The sequence below is a fragment of the Trachemys scripta genome, chromosome 2 (genome assembly GCF_013100865.1).
Source record: "Trachemys scripta elegans isolate TJP31775 chromosome 2, CAS_Tse_1.0, whole genome shotgun sequence".
NCBI classification, from domain to species: Eukaryota; Metazoa; Chordata; order Testudines; family Emydidae; genus Trachemys; species Trachemys scripta.
The window spans coordinates 214,009,969-214,034,162 of record NC_048299.1 but is presented as its reverse complement, the minus strand read 5'-3'; the positions used below and the strand labels follow the sequence as shown (position 1 = coordinate 214,034,162).

At 44.7% G+C, this 24,194-nt stretch overlaps 1 protein-coding gene across 2 annotated transcripts in view; it reads left to right on the top strand.

Annotated features, from left to right (window-relative positions):
- Positions 1–24,194, top strand: part of PCMTD1 (protein-L-isoaspartate (D-aspartate) O-methyltransferase domain containing 1) — an 87,837-nt gene that overhangs the window by 643 nt on the left and 63,000 nt on the right. The gene's annotated exons all lie outside the window — the stretch shown is intronic.

The following is a 24,194-nucleotide window of genomic DNA, read 5'->3' as shown; positions in this document are numbered from 1 at the left end:
GGGGGTGGCGGTGGGGAGAGACAGCCCCCGAGCGAAAGGCGAGGGGGGCCAGGTCTGTCCGGCCCACCAGTTTGCCAGGCGTATTAGGGACTCGAACAGCCCCGCTGCTCCCTCCTCGCGGGTGGAGTTTGGTAGATTGGGGGGTTGAAGGGTTTGGTCTCTTGGCTGCTTCTCTCCCATCCCCCCAGGCCCGCCAGTCAAAGTGGGGGAGCTTTTTTGCGGGGAGGGGTGGCTCTTCTGCACGTTTGGTTTGCAGGGGGACAAATCTTCGAGAGTGTGGCTGATTTGCCCTGTCGCGAGCCGTGGAGGGGGCGCTGGTAGGGAGAGGAACTGAAAATAGGATATGACCCTATATCCCCTGCAGCAGCAGCCAGGGGCCTTTAAAGATGTGTCTGTCTCCCCCCACCCCCCGGCCTTTGCCATAAACTGCATTGTCTCTGTTTATGGTGTGGTGTCTACTTTGGCTCAGAACAATGTAGGGGGAGGGGCAAGAACTGGCTTCAGAACAGCCACCTTGCTTCTTAGCTGTGTTTTCTTTGTTGTCTTTTCAGGTGGGAGGGTGACTAGCTGTGATTCAGATTCTACCTGTAGCTCCCACTCTGGCCTGTGGGTTTAGCTGTTTTGGTTTGGGTTTTTTTTTTTTTTTTTTTTTTTGCCTCGCTGGAGCTGTCAGCGGCTCACAGTGAAGTTGGAGATGAGGAAGCTGGTGGGAGGAATCATCCTGGCATTTATTTGATACGCAAGCAGCAGCTTGGGCCTGGTCTCTGTAGTCTCCTCTTCCTATCTAGAACAGGAGTACTTGTGGCACCTTAGAGACTAGCTGCTACTCTGAAACTCTTCCTATCTGTGTGGCATAGGATGTGGCCCATAGTTCTGATATACTCCGGCCCCAAGGGAGAAAGCAAAGGAGAAAACATGTATTTAGAGTTTGTGAGAGGAGAGATGGAGTCACATCTCTCTGTGTCTGCTGGGTATGTGTGTCTCTTTGCAGTGCCTGCTAGCACCTTACAGTTACTGTTCTCACTAGTTAGGCAATGTCTCCACTGTAAAATGAGTGTGACAGTAGTATGGGTAGGCATATTTATGCTAACTTGAATCCAGATAGTATGGGTAACAATAGTGGTGAAAACATGGCAGCGTGAGCTAGCAATTCTAGTTGATTCTAGACCCCTGCCTTTTCAGGTTAATTCAAGCCTGCCGTTGCTTTAGGGTTGCCAACTTTCTAATTCCACAAAACCAAACACCCTAGCCCTGCCCGTTCCGGGAGTCCTGACCCGCCCCCACTCACTACATTCCCCCTCCCTTGGTGGATTGCTCTCCCCCACCCTCACTCACTTTCACTGGGCTGGGGCAGGGGGTTGGGGTGCAGGAGGGAGTGAGGGATCTAACTGGGGGTGTGGCTTCTGGGGTGGGACCAGAAATGAGGGGTTTATGGTGTGGGAAGGGTCTCTGGGCTGGGGCAGGATGTTGGGGTATGGGAAGGGGTGAGAGCTCCGGCTGGGGGTGCAGGCTCTGGGGTGGGGCTGGGAATGAGGGGTTTGGGTGCAGGAGGGGGCTTGAGGCTTCGGGGGGTGGAGCAGAGGGCTTTAGGGTATGGGAGTGGGCTCTGGGCTGGGGCAGGGGGTTGGGGTACAGGAAGGGGTGAGGGCTCCATCTCGGAGTGTAGGCTCTGGGGTGGGACCAAGGATGAGGGGTTTGGAGTGCAACAGGGGGCTCAGGGCTGGGTCAAGGGGTTGGGGTGCAGGGGTACCTCTGGCGGGTCCTGGTCAGTGGCACAGTGGCGGGGGGCTAAGGCAGGTTTCTTGCCTGTCCTGACTCTGAGCTGCGCCTAGAAGCGACCAGCAGGTCTGGGTCCTAGGTGGCTCTGTGCGCTGCTCTCGCTCATAGGCACCGCCCTTGCAGCTCCCATTGGCTGTGGTTCCCGGCCAATAGGAGTGCGGAGCTGGTGCTCGGAGCAGGGGCAGTGTGTGGATCCCCATGGTCCCCCCCGCCTCGGAGCCGGGCCTGCTGGCTGCTTCTGGGGCACAGCGCAGAGCCAGGATAGGTAGGGACTAGCCTGCCTTAGCTGCGTAGGACTGCTGACTGGAGCCACCAAGATCCCTTTTGGACTGGGTGTTCTGGTCGAAAACTGGATACCTGGTCACCCCATGCTGCTTTAGTTGCGAATATATAACTCAGGGATAGGCAACCTATGGCACGCGTGCCGAAGGCGGCACACAAGCTGATTTTTCAGTGGCACTCACTGCCTGGGTCCTGGCCACCGGTCCGGGGGGCTCTGCATTTTATTTTAATTTTTAAATGAAGCTTCTTAAACATTTTAAAAACCTTACTTACTTTACATACAACAATAGTTTAGTTATATATTATAGACTTAAAGAAAGAGACCTTCTAAAAACATTAAAATGTGTTACTGGCACGTGAAACCTTAAATTAGAGTGAATAAATGAAGACTCGGCACACCACTTCTGAAAGGTTGCCGACCCCTGATATGACTACTCACCTTGATAAGCAGGCACAACTCCCATTAATGACAATAAATAGACTTTTGGGCCCAATCAATGCCACAGATAAACATCATGAACTACACAGTCAGTATTTTTGTATTTTATATACAGTACACACAAAAATAAGTTAAAATAACATTAAGGTTGCAAAGTCAAGTGCTCAAAGGTTATGTATACTTGCATTTGATGTGTAAATGTGAGAATCAAGGTTGCCTGTACTTATTAGCTTCTCACTATTTGAATCAGATGACTTCCTCCATGCTGTCAGGGTGCTAGTGGATTGGGGATGTTATTAAACATGGGAGAGACAGGCTCGCTGCTTTCATGTGTAGTGCCCAGCCTCCCCCTGGCTCTGAGCAGCTAGTACAGGAAAGTTCAGCTTCATCCTGTAGTCCTGGGCTGAAGTATGATTCATCACTGTGGGGACCGTGCATGTGCAGTCTGGTCAGTACTAGAAGCTGAGAGGTTTGAGCATGCTCACTGAGGATGGACTCTTCGGAGCTATTAGCAGCTAATGTCTAAGTCTCTATTGAATCACAAGGGTCTTTTTTCTCACCTTGCAGAGCTGATTGTGGCTTTCTGGAGCCAGCCAGTACCTATTAACTCTTTTGAATAACAGTAGGGCCTTGAAATCCCCACCAAGAGCAGGGTACCGTTGTGCTAGGTGCTGTACATACACATACAATAGAAGCTCAAAGATATGAACACTAGGGTTATGGACTTACCAGTCAACTGGACACCCTGTGAAACCGGAACTAACTAATCAGGCAGCAGCAGAGACAAAAACAAACAAAACAGTGCCCCCACTCCCCCCAGCAAATACTGTACTGGCTCAGGGTTTCAGCCTGTGAAGAAGTGGAGTTAGGGCTGCAGCTGCAGGGGGTGGGGTGGGAGGGGGCAGGATTCCAGGCATGGGGTGGAGGGCAGGGCTTCTGACCCTTGGGAGCACTGGGGCTCAGGACTTTAAACATGGGGGGAGTGCTGGGGCTTGTGGAACATTTCAAAGATATGGAACATTTCAAAGTTACGAACAACCTCCGTTCCTGAGGTGTCCGTAGTTCTGAGGATCTACTGTAGTAACAGACAGTCCCTGTTCTAAGGAGCTTACAGCCTAAATAGGGTGGGAGAACAGAAGTATCATCCTTGTTTTGAGGCACAGAGACTAAAATGCATTGCTCAAAACCACACAGGAAGTCTTTATGGAAAGTTAGAAATCGAACCTAGATTTCTCGAGTCCTAGTGTAGTGCCTTCACTACAAGTCCACCTTCCTCTTTTTTTTTAATACTTTGGTAAGAGAAGCAGTGTCTCAAAAGCAATTTAGGGCATTCTTTCTCACCAGCCATGGATTCAGCTTTTCTCCAGTTTGATAAGTGTCTTTTATTTGCTGAAATTACACTGGCGAGTGAGAATCTCCAGTGTGACCAGCCTGTTGGACCTTCTAACCCAGTCAGTGCCTGAGGGCACATAATCAGGCTCCCTGAGATAGGATAATAAATTTGTGGGTTTGGAAATATTTTCTGATGTATCTGTAAACTTCATCTAATTTTCTGTCCTCCTTTTTTCTTAACCTCTTCATGATGCTTTTTCTCATAAGGAGATATGTCATTCCCCTCCTCCCCTGTAAGCCTATATTAAATATGGTTGTAATGTTAGGTGCTCAGATACCACAATGATGAGTGGAGTATGAATGCTTGGAGAGAGACTATTTCTGCGGGGCTCATGTGTTCATGCTGTATCCTAGCCACTGCACTGTGTCATTGGAACTCAGAATACTTGATGAGGTCAGAGAAACACTGATGAACTCACTACATTGTACAGAAAACTCAGTTTGCACCTTAAGGGGTAGATTCTCTGTAGGCTTAACGTATGGTTGATGGCTGCAATTTGCCCAGAATTTGGGTGGAAAGGGGGTTCTCACTTGGTAGCCAATTTGAAATATAGCATTAGGAGTATTTGAGGGACAGTTGTTATAGTGGGGGTACTAAGAGCTATTGAACCAAACTGTAAACCCTGTACAAAATGGAAACCCTGTATATAATGCTACACCCCCAGCACCCCTAATTCCAGTATCTATGGACACCAGTTTGCCAAAATTGGATGTGTATCCACATAGAAGCTGATAGCTTCTAGCCCTGGTGAGGGTATTGGACGTTAATCCTTGTTTTATTTTCAACACGGAAACATACTCTAAGGGGTAAAAATATCTTTTAATTATATAGTGTCTCAGGACTATAGGGTTGTTATAAAAGAAAGCTTGATTATTATGTTGCCAAAGTCTAGATCAAACAGGTTTTAAACATAGAGGTAAATATTACTTTAGGGTTTTCATGCTTCCCGGAGATAAATTGGGAAGCAGTCTCTAGAAAATGACTGCAGTGTATCATTTATACATTGTGATTGCAACATGTATGCAAATAACATCCCAAAGAGTTATGTTTAAACCCTTGAAGATTAACCCAAACTACAGATTATGCAAAATTGTGTGTGCAGACAGTAGCCTTTGATGTTTTCTCAAATCAGCTTTTAATAAAAACAAGTCCCTACAGCCCTAAAATAATCTAGAGGTGACATCAGGTGTCACCATGGAAACCCAGGCTGCATTCCTGTGTATAGCTGGGTGGAGTTCTAGAATAGGGACCTTTTGACAGGAATAAATCTGTTACTCCAGTTGGCCTGTATCATTTCTGTCTCTAAAGTTATGAATATTGACTATGTAACAATTACAACTGTGTGTGTATTTGGGAGACACCCACCAGACAATAGGCCATCAGCTTTGATAGGCCATTAGGAAGAAACAAGACTTTAAAGATACTGATCTCTCTCCTTCCTCAGAGGTGTCCTGGGAAATAGCTATGACACTACTAGGTCAGGTGGTCCTGTCACCTGATACTAAACACTATCTTGGACTTCTAGTAATTTTCCATTAAAAGGAGTGGAAGGTCAAGATTGGGAAACAAAAGATTCCTGCCTTATGTAAATCTTATTTAAGGCTGGGGAGTAAGGCAAACAGGCCTCTTCTCCATTTGCCTTCCTGCCCAAGAAGAAAGACTGCTGAAAGTACCTGAAGAGAAAAAGGAACCAAGCAGTGGGAAAGGCAAGGGCTGAGTCCAGACTGAGACAGAGAAGTCTAGTCTGTAAAGAGAAGTAACTGGAATTCTGAGCAACAGAAACTCTGCATCCTGCCTAATTAAACATTTAGGGTGAGAAATTAGATTTTGTTATCTGTTTCTTTAGTGAACCAAGCTTAGTTTGTGTGCTTTGTTTTATTTGCTTAGTAATCTGCTTTGTTCTGTTTGACATCACTTAAAATCTGTCTTTTGTAGTTAATAAACTTATTTCTATAACATAACCCAGTTTGTTCAATCCATATCTTGAGGAGGGGGGGAAAGAAGCAGTGCATATCTCTCTTCACATTGAGGGAGAGGGCAAATTTTTATGAGCTTGCGCTGTGCAGATCTTTCTGTACAGTGCGAGACAATATTATCTTGGGTGTACTTTCCACAGGGAAGCGGCACTAGAGTGCTGGGCAATTTCCTAGCTAAACAGTCTCATAGAGAGCTGTTTGCAGACTCTGTGTGATTCTACAGCTGGTGCTCCCTACCTGTGTGTGTGCTGCCAGAGAGTATGATTCAGCAAAACAGGGAGAGGGAGCCCAGGCTAGTGGAGCAGATGGGCTCAGTGAAATCCCAGTGCATAAGGTGGCATACCAGAAGGGGGATCTAACCCATCACAACATGTCTGTGACTTTTGCTGCTGCGGCTCCATGGTAGTAAAGGGGTGGAAGGTAAATGTGCAGAAGTTAATGCCTGCTAAATCCCTGTGTGGACACACTGATTCAGAAGTGAAGTGGCCACTTTACTTCTGAATGAGAGCATCCACATGGATGTTTAATATGCATTAACTTCACACCTCTAATTGATTGACCAGCCCTAAGTGAGGTAGTGGGATTCAGATTATCAGTTTAAAACCATAAAACTAATTCCATAAAAGACAAAGGCAAACTTGTTTTAATTATGCATTTATACTTACTCTAACATTGAGTTTGCTAAACTTATAATGCCATTTTAAAATGAAAAAGTGATAATTTAAAGCAACAAAACATGAGGAATGTTAGGGGAAAAGGTAGCTGTAACAGAGTAAGTCCATTAACAGTATCAACAACTGTTAAAAATAAAGGTGTAGACAATTTTAATTCTCTTAGCATATGCGCAGTGTGCCCAGCCATTTGATAGCATCATCATCATCCAGGTAAAGAGCCAGTTGCCCATCATCTAAATAAGCCAGCAGGCACTTGTCAAGGATGTTTGAAGTTGGCTGCATCTACAGCACAGGTCATTCGAGAAACTCCATTTGAAGAGGTTGTCCACACAATTACCCTGTCCTAAAGTGGTTCAGGAATGACCACAGGTGCCTTGGCATGTCAAAACCTGGTGGGCAGACGGTTGGGTCGGTGACGAGAGTGATGTTAATGACTGTTGTCGTTGACTATTTGTTATACCAAGCAGATTCCACCATCATGTCCTGTGGTGGCATATGTGATCATAAAGGGCATCTAAAAGACAGACAGACTGGCAAGTGGTCGAAGAGGTCTGAATACAGAGGGAAGACACTGTTTTCACAGGTCTTGGCCAGGAGCATGAGGAGGCTCCCTCATAGCAGATATGGGGTAGTGCTATGATACTAAGGGCATGTCTTCACTAGCAACGTTAAAGCGCTGCTGCGTTGGCTGTTTAGTCGCAGCACCAGCACGGGGAGAGAGCTCTCCCAGTGCTGTAAAAAAAATCACCTCCGCGACGGAAATAGCTTCCAGCGCTGGAAGCGTGGCGCCCAGTGCTGGTGCATTATCTACATTGCACTTTACAGCGCTGAAACTTGCAGCGCTCAGGGGAGTGTTTTTTCACGCCCCGAGCGAGAAAGTTCCAGTGCTATAAAGTCTCAGTGTAGACAAGCCCTAAGTATTGGCAGCCATGGCAATGGATTTGCATGTAAAGTCCCGGTAACAATGTGCATAGCTTTGTATGAGATGAGTCTCATGTGAGCTGAGCGACACCAGACAGGAGCAGAGTACTCTACTGTTGAATAGCAGAGGGCTGATGTTCTAAGTGTCCACTCACTTGCACTCCAGGTTGGGTTGGCCGGTTTTCTGAGCAAGTTGCTTTTACAGTTAATATGTGGCAACGAGTGTTTGTTTTTACAATCAGCATCTAAAATATGTAAATCATACAGGAACCACACACTTGGCAATGACAGAAACATTGTGTAAAAATTCAGCTGCCTCCCTAGTTGAAACATTTTGTCCTGCACCAAGTGTCTTAAGAAGTAGCTGGTTTCATGTCACAACGATTTTTCTATATGACACTGATGTCTTTTAAAATAATATCCAAATCTTAAAAATGCTTTGCTTTCATTTATTCTATCTATAGCAGTTATACTTTGCCTAATTTTAAAATACATATTTTTATTAAACTCATGAATAAACAACGTGGCTATATAAATACATCTTTCAGTGAAAGAATGCCTTTTCCCTGATGATGGCTTTTAATGAATAGCTGTAGTTTGCATCAGCAGTGATCAGACAGCATGAATCTAATGGCAAGTAAAGCCAACTTGAAAAATCTTGCTGGGGTGAATAGCCAGAAAGTGGTAATAAGTAGAGCACTGGAGTACATACTGTACGGAAAATCTGGCATTGGCAGGGGGACGGATAAGATGACCTAAATAGTCATTTCTCTTTATAACGCGTGAATCTATGAATTAATTATAGATCCAGATCCAGTAATCATGAAATTTTAAGGGCAGTATATAATGTACCATTTGATAAATGATGTGCCATCATATGTAATTGTGCAAAAATCTGTAGAAGTACAGTCCTTTCGGGTGCAATAAATGTACCACTTGCCATCAGTTCTTGGGGAATACTACACTACAAAATTAAGTCGACTTAAGTTACAACGACTTACAGCCACCACTCTAATTAAACAGCTAGTGCATGTCCATACTACAACTCTTGTGTTGGCGGAGCATGTCCACATTAGCAGCTCTTGCATAGACACGGAGAGCAGTGCACCTAGGTAGCTATCCCACTGTGCAATTGGCCACCATCTGCTGCAGTGCGTACTGGAAAGGGTTTGCAATGCCTCATGGGGGCAGGCACAGTGTCCCATCATGCATTCTTTCTCCGTTTCATCATTCCATAGGCTTCCTAGAGCATTCCGTGGACTGTTGGTTCTGGGCTCAAAACAAGCACCGAGTGGTGGGATTGCATCATTATGGGATAATGAGCATTGGCTGCAGAACTTTTGGTTGCACAAAGCCACCTTCCTGAAACCATTAATTACCTCCTGCTATGAACGACTGTAACTCTGGGCAATTTGTGTGAAATAGTGGATGGTTTTGAAGCAATGGGATTCCCTAACTGCAGTGGAGTGATAGATGGCACGTATATCCCCATTTTGGCCCCAGACCACATAGTGATGGAGTACATAAACAGAAAGGGCTTATTTTCTACGGTATTGCAAACTTTCTTGGATCACTGGGGTCGTTTCACCGACATCAACATAGGCTTGTCAGGGAAGGTGCATGACGCACACCTCTCTAGGAACACAGGCCTGTACAGAAAGCTGCAAGCAGAGACTTTCTTTCCAGACCAGAGGATTATCACTGGGGATGTGGAAATTCCAATAGTGATCCTGAGAGACGTAGTCTACCCCTTGCTCCTGTGGCTCATGAAGCCTTACACCAGCTACCTTGACAGCAGCAAGGAGCGCTTCAACAACACGCTCAGCTGTTGAATGTGCCTTTGGCCACTTAAAGGGACGCTGCCATTGTCTCCTCAGGAGGTTAGACCTCAGTGAGGAAAATATCCCATGATTATAGCTGCCAGCTGTGCCCTTCATAATATATATGAATCAAAGTTTTCCCCGGGGTAGAGTGTGGAGGTGGAGTGGCTGTCTGCTGCTTTTGAATGGCCAGATATTAGAACTGTAAGAGGGGCCCAATGGGAGCTATTTGGATCAGGGAGGCTTTGAAGGAGCATTTTAATAATGGGCCACAGTAATTTGTGTTTGTTTAGCCAGGCCGGTGTGTCTCCTTTTTTTTTTTTTTGGCACCATGGTAGCAACCTTGTAATGATTACTGTGTGTGCGCTGCTGTGACACTGCAAATGCACCTACTGGTACTGTCTCTGAATATTAACAGTAGTCACCATATGTTGGATAATAATAAAGATTCATTCACTTTCCATAAGTTCAGTTTTATTTCACACCCATGCAATCACAATTATGTGTTGGTAACCTGAACTTCATACATACGGAGAAAAGTATCTTTAAAGGGGAAGGAACAGGAAATTCATAAGCACAATTGCCAATGAGGATCTTGGAGCTGGGTGTACATCCAGCTGTCATTCTGCAAATTGTCCCACGAGGTGGAGTGCCTGGGGTACTGCTGAGATCCTTGAGGAAACGAGGAATGTGAGGGGGATGTGTTCAGCCTGGGACCGCAACATGTCTGTTTGCCACCTCAGCAGCATTATCATCTTTTTCTGCCCTGTCTCCTATCCTGACTATCCCTTCCCAATTTCTCATTGATTGCCTCCCTCCATGCTTTCTGCTCACAATCTGAAGCAACTGATGACTGCAGAACCTCTTTGAACATGTCTGTCTTACTTCCCCAGTTTCTTTTCCTTATCTAAGTGATGCGCTCCCCCGGTGTGTGGGAGAACATCAAGGGCACATCTGCAGCTGCTAAAGAAACCATAGACAAATGTGTTGTCAGGGAATTTATACCCTTGATCCAGACAAGTAAAATCTTTCTCACTTCCCCTGGCACTCACACAGTGTGGTGGTAGCTCCAGCCATGGTGAGTATGGCCCGGGGTAAGGCTAAGTTGGGGCAAGGTGGGGAAAGCCATGGGGTATTAGTGCCAGTGCATAGGACTCCTGTACTGGATACTGACACCGTTTTCCACTGGTGGGAGTGACTGCAGCTGGAATCTCACTCCTGAGGTTAACTGAAGCATGCAAGGATCCAGCTCTTGCATGCATGTGGCTGCAGATCAGAAGCAGTGCTGCTATGGTGCCTGCTGAAGTAATTGCTGAATGGTGTGGCAAAGTTTCCTACCATGTGGAAAGAAAGCAGCCTTCCCAAGAAACCTTTGGCAGAAGATTGCTGATTACCTCCAGGAAAGTTTCCTAGAGATCTCTATGGAGGATTCATGGGACATCCTGGTGTGCATAAACTAACTTTTCCACACGTCCCCCTCTGCAGAATGAGTACTTACCAGAGGCATCAGGCTTGGCAGAGCTGGGCTGCTGAGACTTGCGGCGGGAAGCAGCGGCCAGCACATCCCTCGGCCCGTGCTGCTTCCTGCAGCCCCCATTGGCCTGGAGTGGCGAAACATGGCCAGTGGGAGCTGAGATCGGCCAAACCTGCAGACGCGGCAGGTAAACAAAATGGCCCAGCCCGCCAGGGTGCTTACCCTGGCGGGTTGCATGCCAAAGGTTGCCGATCCCTGAGTTATGAAGTCATAATCCATTTTAGAATTACATCTGAATGAATCTGAGGGCCAAATTTAAGAGTCCTACCTTAGCATCCATTTGTGTATGCACAATTCTGTGTATGTAATTACTTGTGCATGAACATGATACTGTGCACATGTGCAAAAAGCCATTTGTGCTTAAATAGTTTGCATGTACATATTTAATCATTTGTGCACACAGCAGATTGGGGTTTTTTTTGACGTTTTGATCCTAACTCTTATGCCTAAAACCTTCAACCCCTTGCTTGGTGGAAGTCGCTAGTTATCCTCCAAAAAGTGTGATTTAAAGTGACTGAATCAATTCAAAAATAGCACTTCTGTCTTCTGAGGTTATAAGAAATACGTTTTGTTTTACTTGCTAATAACATTTAGTCTGTCCATTTGACAGTGCTTTCAGTAGTCAGTTTTGCTCCTTTGTATAGTGAATGTTTCCTTATGTTTGTGTGGGGCTTTTGCACAGCAGGAAGAGAGAGAAAATAAATTTAAAAGTGGAAGTGGAGGAGCAGGTGTTGTAACTGGCGCTACTTGAACCACTTCTTGAAATTTGACTTCATTACAGTTGATGTGTCACTTTCTAAATGTCCCTTTAAGTAGTTTACCAGTTATTTCTGTGGTTTCCTCTTTTAAGTGTGGAGAGAAGAAATAAGTGCTTATATTTTCCCATGCTCTGTCAAAATGAGATGCAACTCAGTCGATTGTGCATATCTTCATAATAAGATCATCTGTTACTTTCCTTGCATGTGTTGGCTAGCAATGGAAATGGGGCTGATCTTTAAATTCTCACTGCTAAGCTGATGAGTTGAACATCTCATTTAAATAAATGTGCTATTTCCCACCTGGTTATTATTTCAGGCTATGTGCATATTTGCTTAGAAATCACTGCATCTACTTACTTTGGTTCCCTTTTGTCTAGTTTGCTTTTCAACCTAAGGTTAAGAAATATATTTATGAAAGCGCAGATTCTTGAGCCCAAGTTTGAGAAAATTGAGGGGAGGTTTGGGGTGAAGGCCTTTTTAATGTGAATTAGACAATAAGCACCTTTCTTAGAAAAGGGGGTTGGCTTTGCAGGGGAGCCAGAGCTATCTTAATGGGACTTGATCAGTGTTCCCTCTAATTTTTTACGTCCATGTGTGGAATGAATTTTGTTGTGTGACACATCACCTCCATATTGCTGCACAAAACAAAATTCATGTGGTGGGGGTTGGGCCGAGGGGTTCGGAGTGTGGGAGGAGGCTCAGGGCCGGGGGAGGGGGTTGCAGTGTGTGGGGGGGTGAAGGCTCTGGGGTGGGGCCTGGGATGAGGGGTTTGGGGTACAGGATAGGGCTCAGGGCTGGGGCAGAGGGTTGGGGTGTGGGGGGTGAGGGCTCTGGGGTTGGGCTGGGGCAGAGCGGTTTGGGGTGCAGGCTGCCTGGCCGTGGCAGCTCTGACGGGGCTGGGCTGAGGGAGGGGCTCCTCTCCCTGGCAGCTCTGGCGGGCCTGGGCCGAGCTGAGAGAAGGGGGCTCCTCCCCCTGGCCACAGCATGTCCATTCTGGGGCTGGCAGGAGGGGTGTCTCTTCCCCCAGCCGCAGCAAGTGCGTGCTGGGGGAGAGGAACCTCTCCCCGCCTGCTCCGCAGCCCTGAGCCCCTGCACAGGGCTTACTATGCCGCCAGGCTCTAAGCCTTTAAGATAAACACCAGATAAGATTTGCCATGTGCCTCAAGCTAAGAGCTATCCACATTGCAAGCTTATTGCCTACTACCATAGAATCTTACTGAAGCATTTTATTTGGTATTTGAAGAATCAGGCCCTTAGTATACTAGGCCCATATCCTTATTTTTTTTTTAAACAGAGAAAGACTTGACTGTGCATTCTCCTATTCTTGTAGAGACCAACAATCTGTATTAAATACATAGCTCTAGGATGAGGTTTCAAATGTCAAGAATGTAGCTATCTGCTATTTTTAGCCTTGACCTCGCTTGTGTATTCTTTTGCTGCAGCAGTTACGGCATGAACAAACCGTAAGTCATGCTCAAAAGCATTGATTGTCATATATAAAAGGCTAGGTGTGCACTTTAATCTTTGTAATATCCTAATCTTGAGTAAAGTATGACTCTTAACGCATCTCCACAATACCTGGGTTTATGCCAACTCCATTTCTTGTGCATCATGTTTGTGTAATATTTCTCAAGACATGGTAAATACTCTTTCAAACATTCTTCTTTTCTTTTATCTGTATGATAGTTGGCTTATATGCAGGTGTCTTGAATCTGGGCTCCGTGAAAGCTTTGAAAAATATAAGGTGTACAATGGTGGACCATAATACTACTTCAGCCTGGTTTCAACAATAAAAATATAAAGTCTGTGATGTAAAGATTACCTGCAATTTGTTGTGTTTTCTAAAATTGAGTGTTTCATGGAAGGGGAGGTTGACTTTATTTTTTTTTTATACTTAATGTAAACCCATGTGTACCTGTCATTTCTTGGACTTATGACATATTGAAATAATAGCATGAAATGAGTTTACCTGTTCATCTTAATGGGGTGTTAAATTTTAAAGTCTAATTATGACTACTGAAATGTTATCATGGTTAATGATTTTCCCCTTTGTCATTCTGCAAGTAATAGCCAGCCAATTCTGTGTTTTGTTAGGGCTGGAAGTGACACATAATTGAAATATTAGTATTTCAAATAAATGAAACAAGTAATTGCAAACTTTTCAAAGCATGGACTGATTAATGGAATAGTTCATCTCTTGGCTCACTCAGAATCATATGGACCAGCTTTTTGTCAGTTTGCCATTATGTGTCTACACGAACGGCTTATGTGGAAAACAAGGTTGCATTTTTAGCTGTTTAATGCAATGAGTGAGTTGTATGTTTTTGGAAAAGATAAGTGTTGTCTAGTTTTAGTCCTCATTTCTTCACCTACTCATCTTATCTTTCTCAGAGATGGTAACGAAGAGAAACCACAATCATGTGACTATCCTGCTCACTACAAGTCATCAGCAAATGCTCTACAAATTATCAGTGGTTTGTGAATCTGTTCTACAGCATAGTGCTGCAAGTGCAAATAGAATATTCCTCTGGGATGAAAATGATGCTTTTGAAGAGGGCCAGTTCAATATAAGACTTAACAGGAACAAAAGTGGTGTATGGGCCTTGTGCTGGCCCTCTCCTTGGGGTGAATTTGGCTTCTACTAAATATTGATTGTGGATAATTGAACTGCTTGTTAATATCCATATTTAAACATATGCTAAAGGAAATATAAACTATACATCACTGTTTAAAGTGTTACGCTTCCTTAGTGCAGCTTATGGTATCTTATAAATCTCCTATTAAACTTGTTCCATCAGCAAAGACAGTTAAGCTTAATAAGCTAAAATATTTTTGAATGATGCTTTCTGTTTTTAAATGCTAAATTGATAGAACTATAAAAACAGGGGCAAAGTGGAATAAGGAGAAAAAATAGCCTTAAGTTTCAGAATTTCTATTGAACCTATCCATTAGGTTGATAAAGTTGTTTACTAAATTTTTATATCTATATATAATTTCATTAGAGGTTCAGATTTTATCAGCTAATGACACTAACACTTTTGTAAATCAAGAAAAAACACTTCCTTTGAACACGTCAGTGTGGACTCCAGTGCATGTGCCTCATGAGAATGATACCAGAGGGTTTTTTTAATAGCACTGTTGTATCCGTGCCATGTGTATGCCCTCTGTGTCCTCATGCTCCTGCATGAGTACAAAGGGGTGGGGTGACACCCCCTCTCCTTCAGTTCCCTCTTCCCACCTTCACAACATTCATATAAGTGCCATAATGTGTATCAACCTGTCTGGATTAAATGTTGATGGTTCAATCCCCCTGTATAGGGCTTCTTAACAGGGCAGAGTCAAAACTTGTGGACTTCAAGCTCTGCCCATCCTTCAGTGGGCTAGTTCACCTGAAAGATAGACACTGCAGGTATCTCTGCTGTTTAGGAGTCGCATATATGTTGAGTAGATATTTCTCCACAAGAACACAGAAGTTGAGATGAATCTGAAGCTTTGTCTTCTTGGACAATTCATGAACGTCTCATCAGACCCTGAGGAGACAAGCTCCAGAGTTCTGCTAGTGGGCAAGCCAGGATTGTCCAACGCTTTATCTAGCAGGCAAGCGACACCGAAGATCAGCACTGAGCAGATGGCACGAAGAAAAGACTGACACCTCCAGCACCGAAGCAAATACCAGCATAATTGGCACTGAAGCTGGCACCAACAACGCTGGTACCAAAGTCCAGCACTGATAGGAAGTGCTCCAGGTATAGACGCAGCAACTCCAGGAGTAGGTCAGTGTCCTTCCATAAGGACAAACCACGTAAAGTCTCTAGAAATAAAACCACCAAAACCTTCACAGTGGTGAGGGCTGGTAGTAAGGAGCCGCCCATGAGAGAGACAGACTGCTCCAGTGTCACATCTTTCAGTGTTGAGGCCTACTGTGGAGGATGTGCTCCTGGGAGAACCAGGACAGGCATTGGTGCCAGAGCACCTACTAGTACAGGCCCCAGTATCACATACATTGGAACTGCCCTAAGGAGTTTTATTCCCTCTCTCTGTCACAGGGTCATATGTTCTCACTTCTTTCCAGCAGCAAACCCTCTCCTCTGAGATCAGTGGTCCACAGCACAGAAGGACCTGCCAGCTTTCCTAATAGGTCTCAGCTACCATGGTCTTCTCAGGAATGGCACTGGACTGGCCAATACCAAATGATCCATTCTGTATTCCTATGCATGCTCTCAACTTGCAGGAGGCAGACTTCCATATAGCTATCCGTCCGGCCAACACTACCTAAGATGCACAATGGGGACTATCATTTACTAAAACAGAGCTCTGTATTACAGCACCAAAAATAATTACGAAATGCCTGACAGTAGTGGCAGCACAGTTAAGGAGATAGGAAATCCGCATATACTGTAACTGGATGATTGGCTGATCAGAAACAGGTCCCAACAGGAGACTGCTGCAGCCTTAGACATGCCCTCTTGCTGCTCTGTCACCTAAGACTCCTTGTGAATTACCAGAAATCATGCCTCACATAATCACAGCCGATAGAGTTCACTGTCAGCAAGAACCCATGTCCCAGAAGACAGATTCTGGACTCCAGTTGACGGCAAACTACCTAAAATGAAATCAAATGACAGAGTGTACGTATCTGTTACTCCTTGGTAACATTTTGGCATATACATTTGTGATGCTGCTTGCCAGATTGTTACAAATGTGGCTGAGGTCCATATGCTCCCAGTCCAAACATCTCATGAATAAGAGTTAGTCCTGCCTCAGGTACTGTGAGAGAGCTTACTTGGTGGCTTGATCAATGAATGTACAAAAAGGGGTTCCTTTCTTTACCCTGTGCCAAAGGCTTATCACAGTCTCCTCAGGGACAGGCTGGGGTGCATACCTGAACCATATGCAAATGCAAGGAACATGCTGGCAGGATGACCTAGAACTGCCAATGAGTCTTCTGGAGCTGAGAGCCATCAGACTGGCCTATGTAGCATTTCCTTCCTGTTCTTCAGAACTCTACGGTGCAAATCCTGACAGACACGTCCAAAATGCATTATATGAACAAGCCAAGAGGCACTTGGTCACCCCCTTTCTACCAAGAAGCCATCAAGCTTTGAATGTGATGTCATCAACATGGGATAACCCTGTTGTTTCTACACCTCCCAGGGGTCAGCAATGATGCATGGTAATCAGCCATAAATTGTCACTGAGGAAGTGTGTGATAAGGCCAATATTATGTCAATGGGGGCTCCCATAATAGAAACCTCTTCACCACGGAAGAGGGGGACAGTGGATTGACGTTCACAACATGTCCCTTGTAAGTACCAGTTGTAGCGTGTCTGTGGTCTAGAAAAACAGATGATCCATCTACCATTTCTAGTTTGAGGGTTACCACGAATCTTGGCCAGCTGGTCAAACAAGTTCCAGATGATGATTTTTCTAGTCATAGATCTAGCACTTAAGGTCCTCCAGCTGAATGTTGAAGGATTGTCTGCTGCCAAGTGGGACCTTATTAGTGTTCTGGCAGGGATGAAATTGTCTAGAATTATGCCAAGTTGGTTAGTATGTGCAATGGCTCTGTTTTTGAGAAATTGCCATTTCTGTGTGCACATTGGTGATACAACAAGTGCTTGGAGGCACCAGAAGAACAACCTCCTGCAAGAATCATTATTATCTCCAACATTATTAAACTTCTATTCAAATAACCTATCATATACCAGGTCTTGCAAGTTTGTTTATGTAGATGACATATGCTTCGGCAGTCAGTCACACTCCTTTGACATATTTGAGAGTGTTCTGAATGCAGATCTGGTGGCTATGGCTGATTATTGTCATCGGTGGTGCTTGATACCAAGTGGAAGTTAGACTGTGTTTAAGTGTTTTCCACTTACCTCCACTTCAGAGAGCTGAACATAGTTCTCAATGGTCAGCAGATAAAGCATGATTCACACCCAGTATATCTAGGCATCACATTGGATAGAACTCTCACGTATCATGCCCATCTTAGAAAGATGGCAACTAAGGTCAAAACACGCAGCAACTTGCTTGGAAAACTGTCCAGAACGACATGGGGTGCCAACGCTCAAACGCTACAAACTTCAGCCTTGGCACTGTGCTATTCAGAGGTGGAGTATTGTATTCCAGTATGGGCTCACTCGTCTTACACACAAATGATTGACATACAACTTAATTCTACCATGCATATTATTTCAGGCACACTTAAATCTACTCCTCCACCATGGTTACAGGTTCTCTACAAAATTGCTCTGCCCAGTGTTTGCAGAGAGGAAAGCGTAGCAAAGCTCGTGACAAAATTGCCCACATCTACCATTAATTAAAGATTTGTTTTATCCACCAGATGGTTGTCTGCCCTCACATTGCCTGTTGTGGATAAATTTACTGGGTGAGGGATTTACGGTAGAGGATGCATGGCAAACTTCATGGTCTGCAGAGAAATTGACAAATTATCTTGTCTCGAATCCCACTCAAAGTCAGCCCGGGTTTGATTTACCATGAATGCAATGGAGCCTTCTGAACTGGTTTCGTACCTGACATGGAATGTGTGCTGCAGTGGAATTTTAGAGACAGTCCAGTATGTCAACATGGGCACCCACAAACCATGACACACCTTGTTGAGGACTACAAAATGACTCAAATTCCTGGAGGTCTTCATGACTTGAACATCTCTAATAAGATTACTGTGGCTTGGCTTGATTGGATTGCATGCGCCAAATAAATAAACCACAGAGGGCAACATTAAATGCCTGAAATTCTGCTCCAGAAAGAGTGTGAGCCAAGGCTGATTGCCAGAAGCCTTTCTCTTTCTGTGGTCTCAAGGACTCCTATATGCGACTGCCAATTCTTCTCATCCCCAGGGTAAAATCCAAGATCAAACTGGGCAAGGTTACAATAATCCTGATAGTCCCTTACTGGTTGGTATAGTTTTGGCTGTCATGTGTATTGCAGGTGGCCCCTTGTGCACCTCTCAACCTGCCCGCATATAATAGAACCAAGGTCACATGCTACACCCAGAACCACAGTCATTGCATCTGATGGCATGGAAGTTGTCTGGTTGAATGCTACTGACAGAGACTGGTCCTTAGAGTTTCAGGAAATTCTCTTACAAAGCAGAAAACCTTCCATTAGGAAAACTTAGTCTCAAAATGTATTTTTTTTTTATTTTTTTATTTTTTTTTAAATAGGTAGCCCAATACAATCTGGACACAGTAGAGACCCTTATACCAAAGATCCTCAAATACATGCTGTACCTGAAACATACTGGACTATCAATTAACTCTCTCAAGATTCATCTTGCAGCAGTATTGGTGCGTCAGACGCTGGTACAGTCATACTGTGTTCTTACATCCCATGTTATAAAAATTCAAGAGCCTACTTAATTCTTACTTTCTGGTTAGAGACCAGAATCTCATGTAGGACCTCAACATGGTCTGAAAACTCAGTCTTTGTTTTGAACCACTGTCGGATTGCTTGGTATACCACTTGTCCATCAGGACTGTCTTTCTGTTTGCTGTCATTTCAGCATGGAGAGTCGGTGAGCTCCAAGCTCTGGACAGACTGTGTTACACATCCTTCCATAGAGACAAGGTAGCATTGGGACCAAACCCCAAATTCACCTCTAAGGTAGAGTTGGAATTCCATCGCAACCAATACGTTACCTTGCCTAGCTTTTTCCTGAAGCCTGCACTTAACACCAGGAGCAGAGCTACATACATTGAGCATGTTATAATACTAAGCCCTTCAAGCTGTCTTCCAACCTTCTTCATAGATATATCCCGCCCATGAAAAGGCCAAGCCATCTTGTCTCAGATAATCATAGTGCATCAGACAGTGCATTTCCACCTGGTATCAAATGGCTGGTGACCATCTCTCTCTGAACATCAAGGCACACTTCCGTCAAAGCGGAGGCAGCAACTTCTGCCTGCCTCAGGCTGTTCCAATCTCTGAGATTTCAAGGCTACAATGTGGAGCAACCCACTGACTTGTGTTAAATATTATGCCCTTCACATGGCAGGCAGGTTAGATGCCAAGTTCAGGTCAGTACTTCAATCACTACTTGATAAAGCTGAAACTCCTCACTCCCACTACCAAGGGAGGGTACTGCTTGCCATTCACTTACTGTGGGATCCATACTGACTACATCAAAAAGAACCACAGTTACTGTTGGGTAAATAACCATTCTATCCCCTACACCATCTTCCCTTGATCTATATTCTTAGATTTCTATGTAATGGATGCCAGTATTCTGTCTGCTGTAATAAGTAATTCAATATCCTCTCTGTCAAGGAGGACAAGCATTCTAGAGTACCTATTTTCTTTTAAAGTTAATACTTACATTCAAGACATTAGCATTAGTATCCTTTTGTTTAAATGGAGATGTCTGGAAGTGCATAGGTTAGACTTTTTTTCTCAGCGTTTAGAACAGCAAGCATTGAAACCACTGTTACGTAGTACATCAGATGAGAAATTATTGAAAGACTACAGCATTTTTTTCTGAAGCTTAGAGAGTTGGACTACCCAAACTTTAATTTTAGATAATAGGATAGGGTTTTTTTGTTTTTGTTTTTTAAATGCATCCAGAACTGATGGTTATAGATGGAAAAACCAAGAAAGGAATAAGCTGTTTATATAAGGTTCCCTTGAGAAAGCCCTTGTGATTTACTGTGTTGTAAAATGTGCATGTAAGTTCTCCATGACAGAAATGTATCTCCACATCTGCTCCACCTGAAAACGACAAGGTAGACAACATATGGAAGGCACGTGGGCCAAACACCACCTTCAGCATTCAACTTATTCTAAGCGTGGCAGGGAGGGGAGGAGTGGAATTTCAGACAAGAAAAACAAACCTAGTTTGACAGGAAACAGTTACTTGGAAAGGCATCGGTGCCAATTCTAGCTCAAAGAAAATTGCCCGCACAGAGTACTGCAGTTGTCAGGCAAATGATTCAACAGTTTCCCCTGTCCAGTTCCCATAGATAAATGAAACACCTCAATAAGGGAACTGCAAACAACTGCTACATAGAAGGCCATAAAAGATGCCCACAATTCAACCCATAGTCTAGAAGTACTCTTTGATTCCTCATTTATGCTTAGCTCAGTGAGGAATCCCACCTGACGTTCTTCTGAAAATTATATTGATCAAGCTTAAGCCCCAGTTCTGCAAACGGATCTGCCCAGGCATGCACTTACACCTGCATGTTGGTCCCTTATGCCGTGTGGAGCCCAACTGACTTCAGTGGGTGTGCTTGAGCAGACACTTGGTGCAGAGGACTCCAGGTGGATATAAAAGTGCATACACACAGATCAGTTTTAACATCAGTGGGGCTGTATGTGAGCATGGGAATCTGCTGTGCTGTACAATACAGATTTTTATACTGCACTCATCACTACAGTATCTAGTGCCTTCCAGTAGTGCATTAAGTAATCCGACTAGGCATCTGTCATATGTTTATTTCTCATTCTCTCCCAAGAGGGAGAAGCATGTGCAGAGGAGTGTCTTGTTTTGGTAGTGTCTTTTTTAATATGAATATACATGTTGCTAGGAGTATGTTACTCCTGATGGAATTCTGCTCCTAAAATATTGTGCACAGAATTTTTAAAATTCTGCATATTTTATTTGTCAAAATAACACAATATAATCATTCCATTTTCAGTTATTTCAAAATATCTGTCAGCAAGTATGTCTGTAACAATACAGACAACAAAAAAGAATCAGGAAATGTTTTTTGGCAAATAGATTCCTTACTAGGCATATTAGCACCGCTATATGGCTCCACAGAGTAGATGGCAATGGTAATATTTCCATGTATGTCAAGCACAGAAGACTTTCAGGGTATGTCTACACAGCAAAGAAACACGCGCAGCTGGCCCGTGCCAGACAACTCAGTCACGTGGGGCTCAGGCTGTGGGGCTGTTTCATTGCTATGCAGACTTGCAGGCTCAGAGTAGAGCCGGAACTCTGGGACCCTCCCACCCTGAATGGTCCTAGAGCCTGGGCTCCAGCCCTGGTCCACAGTGATGAAAGAGCCCTGCCGCCCAAGCCCTGCAAGCCCAAGTTGGTTGGTGTTGGCCAGCTGCGGGTTTTTCTTTGCTGTGTAGACATACCCTAAAGGAGTATGTCCTTAGGAGTGAAATTATGCCATGATCTGGCACACCACTTAAATATTTGCATAAAGTTCAGCATCTGAATATCCCCATTGAAACCAATGATTTGCCAGATTGGGGCCTTAGTGAATGGCATGGCTAAGTAGTACTCAGAACGTCACTGTACAGTCAATGTACTAGAACTGAAACTGTTCCAGACAGTAGATTAGAAGGGCAATGGGAGTGGATGCTCCAGTATGGCAGTGGAGAGCACAGGCCACTGGCAGCACAGAAGTGGAAGATCACCCTCCAGTTCCCCTCTCCTAGGGACAAAAAGCAAGGGCAGGGCCTGCCCCAGAAAAACGCTGGGGCCCTGCCCCTCTGCGATGGGCGCACCACGATAGCGAGCACGCATGTCCAGCCCTGCTCCCTGATCCAGGTGTGGAGCAAACTGGCTCAGCCCAGCAGGATCCAAGTGTGCGGGGGATCCAGGTATGGAGTGAGAATGTTCTGTGTGGGGCAGTCTGGATGAAGGCGCTTTGCGGGGGGATCTGGATGCACAGGAGCTCATTGGAGGAGTTCTGGGTGCAGGGGGTATGGGACTGTTCCAGAGGTCCCAGGTGAAGGTGGCTGGGGCTCAGTGGGGTGAAGGGAGGGGGTCTGGGTGCAGGGGTCCAGCGGGGGTCCAGGTGCTGGGGAAGTGGGGCTTGGTGGGGTGGGGATCTGGGTGAAGCTTGTTAGGGTTCTGTGGGGTGGGGCTCGGCAAGGTCTGGCAGAGGGTCAGTGGGGGGTGGTCGGGAGGTGGGGGTCCAGATGAAGGGCGTGGGGCTTGGTGGGCAGTCTGTGGGTGTGAGGCTTCTGGATGCACAGCGGTTGGGTGGCCGGGGGGGGATGTCCCTAGCTCTGCCCCTCCCTGGCTCTGGGTGCATTGCGAGAGGGACAGAGTCTTGCATGCATGTTCTGCACCACCTCTCAAAGCGGCGATATATATCTTTTCCTGGCTGCTCCCAACACCCAAACCAGCTGTGCCCCTGCTCAAGACCACTGCCCAGGAGATGTCCATGAATCAATTATTCTGCAGAGAAAGAGTAAAATCTGCAGGGGACATTAATTCTGTGGTTGCACTGAATTCCCCCAGGAGTAGTAAGTTGCAGATGGCAAAGTCAAAGAAATGTACCTTACACCCAGAACAGAAAGCAGTGAGGTTTGTGATGATCTTAGGCCTTGGGTTAGTTCATTCCACACTCTCAGACTGGCCCCAGTGAATGTTCTGTCTCCTGCACAAATTAATTTTACTCCTATTGAGAATTCCATTGTGCCAGAGGAGTGTAGTTATCAACCACTATCTTTGTCCTGGAGCTTTAGATGATCATTTAGATAGCTTATGCCCAGGTCATAGAATCGTAGAACTGAAAGGGACCTTGAGAAGTCATCTAGTCCAGTCCCCTGCACTTATGGCAGGACTAAGTATTATCTAGAACATCCTTGACAGGTGTTTGTCTAATCTGCTCTTAAAAAATCTCCAATCATGGAGATTCCACAGCCTCCCTTGGCAATTTATTCCATGCTTAACCACCCTGACAGGAAGTTTTTCCTAATATCCAACCTGAACCTCCCTTGCTGCAGTTTAAGCCCATTGCTTCTTGTCCTATCCCCAGTGGTTAAGAAGAACAATTTTTCTCCCTCCTCTTTGTAACAACCTTTTATGTACTTGAAAACTATTATCACGTCCCCTTTCAGTCTTATCTTTTCCAGACTAAACCCAATTTTTTCAATCTTCCCTCACAGCTCATGTTTTCTAGACCTTTAATCATTTTTGTTGCTCTTCTCTGACTTTCTCCAATTTGTCCAAATCTTTCCTGAAATGTGGGCACACAGAACTGGACACAATACTCCAGTTGAGGCCTAATCAGCGCAGAGTAGAGCAGAAGAATTACTTCTCGTATCTTATAACACTCCTGTTAATACATCCCAGAAAGATGTCCACTTTGAGAATAAGGACTGAGACATTGAACATAATTTGAAATTCTGTGTGAACCCAGTGTACAGAGCGGACGGAGGCTGGCTGGACTGTACATGAAGGATTTCCCCCATCTTGTGTAGCAGTATGTGAGTGGAGGTACTTAGCATAATCAGTCCTAACTTCTTTGTCATCTAATAAAGAATGGTGTTTATTATCTAAAATAACAAAGTAAATAAAATTGGTGGAGTGTCTCACTTTTGGAGAATGCAGCTGTTGCAAGTAGTGTGTCTTTTGGGGTGTGTGCAAAGGATTCTTTGTAAATGTGGGGCTATTTTCATTTTATTTATGTGGAAGTGGTGAGCTTGAATCAGTAGTGTACATGCACCGTTAAAATGATGCAAGCCCTAAATGAATAAGCATAACAGTTGGAAACTTGAACTTTGTTACTTTCTCTGTCATTCATAATCTTATTTTCTATGTATTATAGCACCTCTTTTTTAACTTCTCATGTGTCTGAACATCCTGAACATAATTAAGCTATCAGTTAGTTAAACTGAATTGAGTGT